Raw genomic sequence first — 9,791 nt, 5'->3', positions numbered from 1 at the left:
TTCCCTACTACAACCATTTTCTAATTTTGCCTTGTGATGAAATTGGGACCTTCTGAAGTTTTGCCCCAGAAGGACCCGGAGGGCTCAGAGATTGCAAAAGCTCCTGGTGCCACCTTATCTGCCAGTGCTTGTGCTGCACTCCAGGCTAAACACAGCTGCTGCCAGCACCAGAGATGAACTGGCTCTCAAGGACAATACCAGCCTAAGGAGCTTTTGGAAGGCTATTAGGAGCTTTAGATGCAGCTTTAGTGCAGTGTTTGCCACCCCAGGGAAGGACTGCGAGTGCTGCTCTCACACCTGGATGTTTCAGGGTCCCTGCTGTGTGCTCCTCTCCATCAGCCACAGCAAAGAAATGCAGATTTTGAATAAATCCACAAGCTGGAAGAGACCTGCTAGATCATGGAGTCCAGCCACCAACCCAGCAACATCGCCATCACCCCATAACCATGTCCCCAAGTGTCACCTGCACACACCACCACATTCCCGGGCAACCTATTCCAATGCCTGACTGATGTTTCAGCCAAACTTTTTTCAGATATCTGAACCTCCCCTCATGCAGCTTTACACTGTTTCCTCTCTCCTTTTACTTGAGACAGAAGAGCCTGAGCAGCACCTCACCACAGCCTCCTGTTAGGGAGTTATAGGGAGAAATGAGGCGTCCCCTGAGCCTCCTCTTCTCCAGACTGAACAAAGCAAATTTCCTCAGCTCCTGCAGATTTCAGTCCTGTTCCCCTCCTTCCCTCCACTCAATCTGACTTTTTCATTCCTAATCATTGTGCTGTGGAGCTGTGCAGCTGTGGAGCTGTGGAACTGTGGAACTTCCTGCATCCTCTGCCTCCCTGGCCTCTGCTCCTCTCCATGCAGCTCCATGGAGACGCTTTTCCAGGCTGCCAGGACCTTTCCAAGGCTGCCAGGACCTTTCCACACTGGAGTTCAGCCTTGCCCTGTCCCTTGCCACGTGCACTGAGCCTCCCAGGGAATATCCTGCCTGATGGCGTGCCAGCCTTGTTGTTGTCCACTATGGATGAGATAATGTCTCTCAAATCTGGATCCCTGACACGAGGGCATCCAACCCCCTTCCTCCAGTGGCTGCATTCCAGTTTCAGGACAGAAATGACCAGGAGAAATATGAGAACTTAGTGACATTCTTGGCTTGGGAATCGTCAGCCTGGCGTGCAAAGGAACGAGATAAAAAGAGATCAGTGTTATTTTCAAGGCCTTGTTTTGTGATGCACTTTGGCACTCACCATTCCAAAGAGGCTTTTGGGCTCCAGGTGAACCCTGCTGGGGAGGGTGGAACAGGTTATTTTTGTTGATGGAGCACACTGGGACAAGAACAGCCTTTAAAAAAGAATGGTGGGCATTGTGGCTGTTCCCAGCTCACTTTTTCCTCGAGACAGAGGAGCCAAGGCAGGGACAGGAATTCATCCTGCTTTTCCAGGCAGGTGCTGGCAGGAATATTGCCAGGAAACACTGTGAGTGCCTGCCTCACTGGATAGGGGATTTTCAGATGGTGCCCATGAATCTGAGATAAACCTCTCAGAACATGCAGGGATGTGTTTAGAAGCGTGTTGAGGGTGACAGCCAGAAAAGCAGTTTATAGAATCCACTTGCAGGGATGAAAGGAAAAGCTTAATGGTCTTGATGGAGCACTGGAGCCCAGAGCAGCCGTGGTACAACAAAGATAGAGATGAAGTGCAGTGCTGGGAATCACCCAGCAGCCATGCCAGGAAAGCTCCAGGGTCTTCATTGTGATCGTGTTCACAGGGGTCTGAGAATGAGGGAAGAGATGAGGATCTGACTTCATGTTTCAGAAGGCTTGATTTATTATTTTATTATATATATTACATTAAAACTATACTAAAAGGATAGAAGAAAGGATTTCATCAGAAGGCTGGCTAAGAATAGAAAAAGAATGATAACAGGGGCTCTGTCTTGGACTCTCTGTCCAAGCCAACTGACCGTGATTGGCCATTAATTAGAAACAACCACATGAGACCAATCCCAGATGCACCTGTTGCATTCCACAGCAGCAGATAATCATTGTTTACATTTCGTTCCTGAGGCCTCTCAGCTTCTCAAGAGGAAAAATCCTAAGGAAAGGATTTTTCATAAAAGATGTCTGTGACACTTCATTACTTTGTGACAACAGGAGTGACAAGAAGCAATCTCCATCCTCTCAGAGTTGAGTGTTCCAACAGTGACTTCCTCTCTTGGCTGCGCCCAGAGGGGCAGGGGAGGTGATCTGGGTGAGAAATCAGTGCGCAGTTTGGTGCTGGTGTTTGCAGCACGTGCATGTTAGTGATGAGGGAGGAATCCAAGACTTTTTGTTGGCCTAATCAGATAAAAATGGTGCTGAAATCCCCACTGGTGCAGGAACACGCTCCTGTCACACAGATGGATTCCTCCAGTGGCCCTGACTGTACAGGAGGCAGATAAGCACCAGAGCATCTGCTGAGGAGAGGAGATTACCCAGAGCTAATGCTCTAAAGGTGGCTGCAAACACAGCAGCAAACTGGAGAATACTTTACAGGGCATTCAGCAGCGTTTCTGCAGTAAACAAGGCACAAGAGCTCTTGGCCATGGGAGGGAGGGGGGTTCAGCTCTGTTTGCTGTGTCCTGCACCCGGTGCCAGCCAGCTCAGAGAGGATGAGCCCCTGCCCTGCCAGCCTGACCTGGTGTCACCCCAGCTCAGCTCCTGTGGTTCTTTCACCCCATCCTGTGCTGTGGGAATGCCTGAGACACCCAGAAATGGCATCACTTATCAGAGAACCCCATAATGGTTTGGCTTGGAGGGGACCTAAGAGATAATCTTGTTCCAAAATCCCTGCCACCAGCCCAGGTAAGTGAATTTTAGCCCTTCCAGTGAAGTCCAGTGGGTTTCTCCAGGGGCTCATGGCTGCCCTCGGGGCGCTGTGCATGTCTCAGCCTCACAGCAATCAAGTGAAGCTATTAAATATCAATCACTTCCCATGAAGTTGATGTTTTTAATCCCCACGCTGCCTTCTCTTTTCACACACTGCTGACTGGGGCCTCTCCCCACTGTGAGGGCTTTTCCCCCTTTGCTTCATTTCTCCCTCCCACTCGCAGTCAGGAATTAAAAGACATAATAAAGAGCCCTTGAAGCGGATGGGGGGTGGGAATGGGGCATAAAAACAAAAAGCAGGTTCCTTGTTGGAGCCAGGGATTCATCTGCCTCTCCCTGTGGAGATGAAGAGGCCCTTTCACCCCAGCAACCAGAAGGTTGAAGCTGGATATGTGCTCAGCAGCAGGGCCGGGGCTGGGAGCTGCCAGCCTGGGGTGTGATGGCAGTGACATTTCTACCTCAGATTAGAGGGCACGGTGCAAAAACCCATTAGAGTTGCTGGGGAGACTGAGTCTTCATCAGGCTGCACGCTTGGGAGAGAGCTGGGGTAGCCATGGAACGGGGCCCAGCATGGCTCCCAGCCCTGTGGGCACATGGAGGGATATTGGGAAAGGTGAAAGTTTGACAAGAAAGCCTCACAGATATGTGTGCTTAGCAGAAAGATTTTTAAATGTAGAGTCTGATGAAAGAGTAGAGTTAGAAGCAAGTTTTGATATAGAAGAAAAGAATTGCTGAGCCAGTCTTACTGGGTATGTTAGTTAGAAGGGGTTTTTATGACTTAGAGCAAAAGATGAACCCACCTGAAGCAAGAAGATGCTTTTGCCAAGCAGAAAGACAGCACAGGCAAACAACTCAGCAAATGTTGCAAGTAGAAAAAAAAAGTCTCAGAATTTTCCACTGAAAAACAACTTCTAGCTTAAACTGTAATGTACTAACTTTTAGTGATTGGAGAACAATAACATGGATATGGTAATTACAGTAGTTATGACAGGCTATAGATAATAGTTAAGGTATAGATTGGTTCTACTCTATTAAGATGGTCAGCAAAGAAAAGTATATAATGCATTGTGACCAAAAGGAAAGTGTATAATACATTGTTACCTAAAGAAAAGTATATAATGCATTGTGCCCAAAAGTATATAATGCATTGTAACCAAAAGTTACAATGCATTATATACTTTATATACATTATAAATACATTATTATATACATTATTATACATTATTATATACTTTATATACATTATATACTTTATATACATTATATATAATGAATTTGAGACCTAAAGAAAAGTATATATTGAATTTGTAACCAGAAATGTATATAATGCATTGTAACCAAAACCAAAGGGTCTCCAGGCCTGCCTGCAGCTGGAGCTGACAGCTGTAGGCACAGATCTGTCACCCACCACCCTGGACTGCTGTAACATCTTAAATAAAATAAACTGCATTTCAGAGAGCTGCCTGGAGTCCCCCATCTCTCATTTAAGCCCTTTCAGAGGGAGGTTGATCAGAGCTGCCCAGCCTGCCATGCCCACCACGCTGGCCCAGGTGGGAGCCCAGCGCCTCCAATATCCCCCCCCGGTGCCCCTGCTTTGTTCTCTGCTGCTGCCCGGCGATTTTCATTACAAATATCCTCTTATTATGTGCTCACCGAGGGACAGGGAGGCGGGAGAGGGCCCACACAAAGAGAAAGAAAAGGCTGCTTGCTGGAAAAGCAGTAATTACAGGGCTGGGGGCTCCTGGAGGAGGATTCAGACGGATTTGACATGGCAGAGGTTCACACGTCCGGGGCCTCCAGGGGCAAGCTCCTGGTTTGATTTCATTATCAGCACGCTGGGCTGCAGGGAGGCTTCTGCCCTGAAAGGAGTTCCCAAAAAGGGAAAGTTGCATTTCTTTTATTAGTGCCTTTGAAAGCAGTTTTGCTGCTGCCCCTAGAAGCCTCTGCATCCCTCTGCATGGGATGGGAGAGCACAAGTGCCACGAGTTGGCCTGACAGCACCAGTCAGGATGGGAAAATGTCACATATTATAAAATAAGGGCCTTGTTACCCTTGTAAAATCATGGCTCAGGCCTGCTACTTCAGCTAAGTAGAAAAGAACTGTGGGAAAGTAACTCAGCTGCATTAGGTAGAAAAATGAGTTATGTACACGTTGTGGTGTGTGGTGGCTGTTGAATTATATTTGTTATGATTTAAAACTTTGTAACTGATAACGAGCTGAGTAAAAAAGCCTGGATTTTGCAATACAGCATCTCTCCTTTGCACCTGCCTGGTTGGCAGATGGGCAGGGACACCTTCCACTGTCCCAGCTTGCTCCAAGCTCTGTCCAGCCTGGTCTTGAACTTGCAGGGATGGGAATCCACATCCCTCTGGTCTGTTATTTATATGTTGTCACCATCTCTTTTAGCAAAAGCTGGGGGACTCAACCCTTCAAACGTCTCCTAACCCCAGACACGAGGTGACTCTGCTCTCTCAGATAAATCAAATCTCTGTCCTTTTATGTTGTAGTTGAGATGATCACAACACAAAGCAACACACTCCATTTTCAGAAGGCTTCAAACCTGTTTTTATTCTAGCATGCATTTCTACATTCTTTTAAAACTCTTCAGTTTACACTTTACTCATTGGTCATAAGAGACAAAGTGCTCATTGGAATAGACAATTGTAGTTTCTCTTATTTATCCTTCTTTCTTTCTTGGTTTCTATGTCAATGACCGTGGTAGAGAATTCTTTCAGGAGTAAACATGGATCTTCTTATCAAACTTCTCTCTGGCTCACAGAAGTTGCTGTAAAATCTCTTCCACACTTTTACAAGGGAGGTAAAACAGCATCCAGGTGTAAATGGATGCAGGTGAAGTCTCCCAGAAGCAAACCTGACCTTTATGTACTCACCTGTCACAGGTATGGTGTGATTTCACCCAGTTCAGGCCAGGTGGGGCAGCTCAGCACCCAGAGCATGGCAGTGTTGGGTGTTTGCACAGCTCTGGGTCAGGTAAAAACCCCATTTTTATATAAGCATTTATAACCATATAAAAGGCAAGTTACCTGGGTGAAACATTGGCTCAGATTAACCAGGCCAAGTCCATCAGGAGCTCTGAGAGAACCCAAGCTGTCCTCTCAAAAGTGTGTTAGATTCCTCTCCCCTTCCCCAGTGCCTCCTCATATATTGGACACAAACCTGAAAGGGGCCTGCCTGGGGCCACTCTGCACCATTTCTCTGGGAAATTCATCTCAGGAGCAGATTTTCACCTTGCTTGGTGCTTTGCCAGCAGCTCTGGGACACCTGTAGGACACTTAGCAGGGCAGGGCTGATGATGAGACAGAAGCCTCAAGGGAAGATGTTTCTGCCAATAGAACACACACTTTCAGGCAAGTTACCTTGATCCTTTGTGGTTTTATGATGTGCCCAGGACAAGGACCAGCACATCAACACACTCTGCAGTCCCAGGGGTGAGCACAGTCATTTGTTTGATGACAAACAGTAAGAGAGCTGCTGCCATGGACAGAGCTGCAGGAGCAGAAGTCACTTCATTCCCTGTAAGCTCACAAACAGTATCTACCTCTGTACCTGTGGGTCTGAGTCCATTATTCTTGGAACAAATACAAACTGAACTCTGGGGTTTGGGTAACCCCAATCTCCTACTAAAAAATAAAAATTCCCAGAATGGTTTGGATTGGAAGGGACATTAAAGCTCATCTTGTCCCTGCCATGGGCAGGGACACCTTCCACTGTCCCAGGGTGCTCCAGCCTGGCCTTGGGCACTGCCAGGGATCCAGGGGAAGCCACAGCTCCTCTGTGCCAGGGCCTGCCCACCCTCACAGGGAGGAATTCCTTCCCAATATTTAATCTAATTCTATCCTTCAGCTTAAGGAAGGATAATCATTCCCCCTTATCCTGTCCCTGCATGTCCTTGTGGATGTGCACATCCCTCTTCAGCCTTCTCAGAAGCACCCTTAGGTGCTGGAAGGTGAGTTCTGGAAATGAGTCCCAGGTTAATGCTCTGGCTCTCCATAAAGCCAGGCTGACTCCCAGACTCAGACCCCAGCCCAGCATTTGCTTTCTAAACACGCCAAATGTTGCTTTGCTTCTCTCTTTTCTTTCTCTCTTTGTTTACTTCTTTATTTCCATGGCTCTTAATTTCCTGCACCTCTTTCTCTCTTTATTTACTTAATTTCCATGGCTCTTAATTTCCTGCACCCCAAGCCCTGCTGAGCCCAGGCAGTGCCCACATGGGGCTGCCCTGCACAGGGAAAGGTCATGGAGGGAGGCTGGTGTGAGGAGGAGAAAGGCAGCAGCAGACAGACAGACAGACAGACAGACAGACACAGGGCTCTCCTCAGGGTCTGGCTGTGAGCTCTCTGAGAAAATGTCAGCTTGGGGAGGCTGGAGCAGCTTTAATCTGCAGTACAAGGGGATTAAGAGAGTCCTTCTCACAGGACAAAAGGGAACGGAGGGAGCGGAAGGAGCGGGACAAGGGGAGAATGAAGCCTGCAAGGGAGGAAGGGGAAAGTTAAAGAGCTCAACTCTAAAGAGCATCGGGGCTTAAAGAGGGTAAGAAATGTGAAGTGGCCTGCACAGAAAAGGGGCTCTGGCCAATGGCTTGGCTTTGCTTTTTCACACTAAGCACACACACTTGAGGCTGCTCCAGGCCAGGCGAGTTGTTATGTTTGGCTCTGTTGATTTTTAGGGGCAAAGGAGTAGGAGGGGGAAGCGGGAGGTTAATGAGGCTCTGCCAGATGGGACTCTCCAGAGGAGCAGTGGGCACTCTGTGTTTTAAACAGTGCTCCAGGGGCTTTGATCCTCACCCCTGCTGTCCCTCCAACCCTCCTTGTCCTCCAGGGCCGGGATGGAGTGCAGGGGCCTGGGAACAGGAAGGAAGTACATGGAATTATGGGATGCTGCCCTCAAGTACTGCTTGAGCAGCCCTTTCACCCTTCAGCGAGGCTGGGAGAGGGAGAGTGGGACTGAAAGGGAAGGGAAGAAGGGACTTTAAATACTTTTCAAAAAACAAATCAGTGCATTAGTTGCACGAGATGTAGAGGCCAAGGAGCCACCAACACAGACAAGGAGCTGTGCTCCAGCAGGGAAAGCAGGCACTCCAAAGCAGCTCAGGCATTGCAGGAAATGGGGGCTCTCAGGGCCCCAGGAAATGGGAGCTCTCAGGGCTGGACCTCAAACCAACACAGGGCTGCTCTGCCTGATCAGCAAGGTTTGGACATGGCAAATGTTCCTGAAGGCAGGAGGACTTTTCCCCCATCAAGGACATATTTTAGTCTCCCAAAATGTTTGAAGAAATGACAGGAGAGAAAGGTTCTGAGTTTCTCCCATGAACACCCACCAGCCTCAGGAACTGGCAGAGGAGAAAAGCAGGTTTCCAGCAGGCACTGCATTAACCAGGGCTGTAACAAGTTCTCTCACCTTCCACCTTACCCACCCTCCCAGCTCCACAGCCTCACAACAGGAGAGATGCTCCAGGAGAACACCAAGCACAGTTAAATCAATGTCTAAAGCAGCTTTTCCCTATTTTAGCAGCTCAGCACAATGCTGGGGCCTGGCTGGTGCACAAATTCTACTGAGAGGGGGAAAAAACCAACTCTGTAACTTAATAAGCAAGTTCCAGACAGGAATTAAAGAGTATAGCATATCCAGCAGAGCCAGGGGCTGCAGTGGCATTAAGGTAGGAAGAATATAATTACCTGACCTGGACTGTGGCCAGGATAATGGGATTCATTTATTTCAGCAAAGCCAGAAGTGCCAGAACCTGGATTTCCCATTGAAACTCAGCAGATGGCAAATCACAGCACCCTGATTGCATTCCTCAGCTCTTGGCTGGATGGAACAATCCTGATAAGGGTGAAAAATTAACACTGACCTTAGGTGGCCATGATGGGAGAGCTCACCCTCAGCTTCATCTGGGAAGCCTGGTGGGATCCCAGTGCCATTCCTGGTGGCACCCCAGTGCCTTTCCTGGTGGGATCCCAGTGCCATTCCTGGTAGGACCCAGTGCCTTTCCTGGTGGCACTCCAATGCCATCCCAGGTGGAATCCCAGTGCCATTTCTGGTGCCATCCCAGTGCCATTCTAGTGGCACCTCCGTGCCATTCCTCATGGCATCCCAGTGCCACTCCTGGTGCCATCCCAGTGCCATTCCTGGTGGCACTGCAGTGCCATTCCTGGTGGAATCCCAGTGCCATTCTGGTCCCATCCCAGTGCCATTCCTGGTGCCGTTCCAGTGTCATTCCTGGTGCATCCCAGAGCCATTCCTGGTGGCATCCCAGTGCCATTCTGGTGGCACCCAATGCCATTCCTGGTGGCATCCCAGTGCCATTCTGGTCCCATCCCAGTGCCATTCCTGGTGCCATTCCAGTGTCATTCCTGGTGACATCCCAGTGCCATCCCTGTAGCACCCCAGTGCCATTCTGGTGGCACCCATTGCCATTCTGGTGGCATCTCAGTGCCATTCCTGGTCCCATCCCAGTGCCACTCCTGGTGCCATCCCAGTGCCATTCCTGGTGGCACCCAGTGCCATTCTGGTGGCACCTCCATGTCATTCCTCATGGCATCCCAGTGCCATTCTAGTGCCATCCCAGTGCCACTCCTGGGGCACCCCAGTGCCACTCCTGGTGCCATTCCAGTGTCACTCCTGGTGCCATCCCAGTGCCATTCTGTTGGCACCCAGTGCCATTCCTGGTGGCACCCCAGTGCCACTCCCTGTGCCATTCCAGTGTCACTCCTGGTGCCATCCCAGTGCCATTCTGTTGGCACCCAGTGCCACTGCAGGAGCCCAAGGCAGTGCCTGCATCTGGCAGCCCCCAGAATATTCTCCCACTGCCCACAGTGAGCAGCGAAACCTCACTCGGGCACAAACTGAGCTCCAGCCCAGCCCTGAGTGTGATCTGGTATTAATTATCCTGTTCTGCACAGA

This window comes from Zonotrichia albicollis, chromosome 27, assembly GCF_047830755.1.
Source record: "Zonotrichia albicollis isolate bZonAlb1 chromosome 27, bZonAlb1.hap1, whole genome shotgun sequence".
Taxonomy (NCBI): Eukaryota; Metazoa; Chordata; class Aves; order Passeriformes; family Passerellidae; genus Zonotrichia; species Zonotrichia albicollis.
This window is presented reverse-complemented; position numbering follows the sequence as displayed.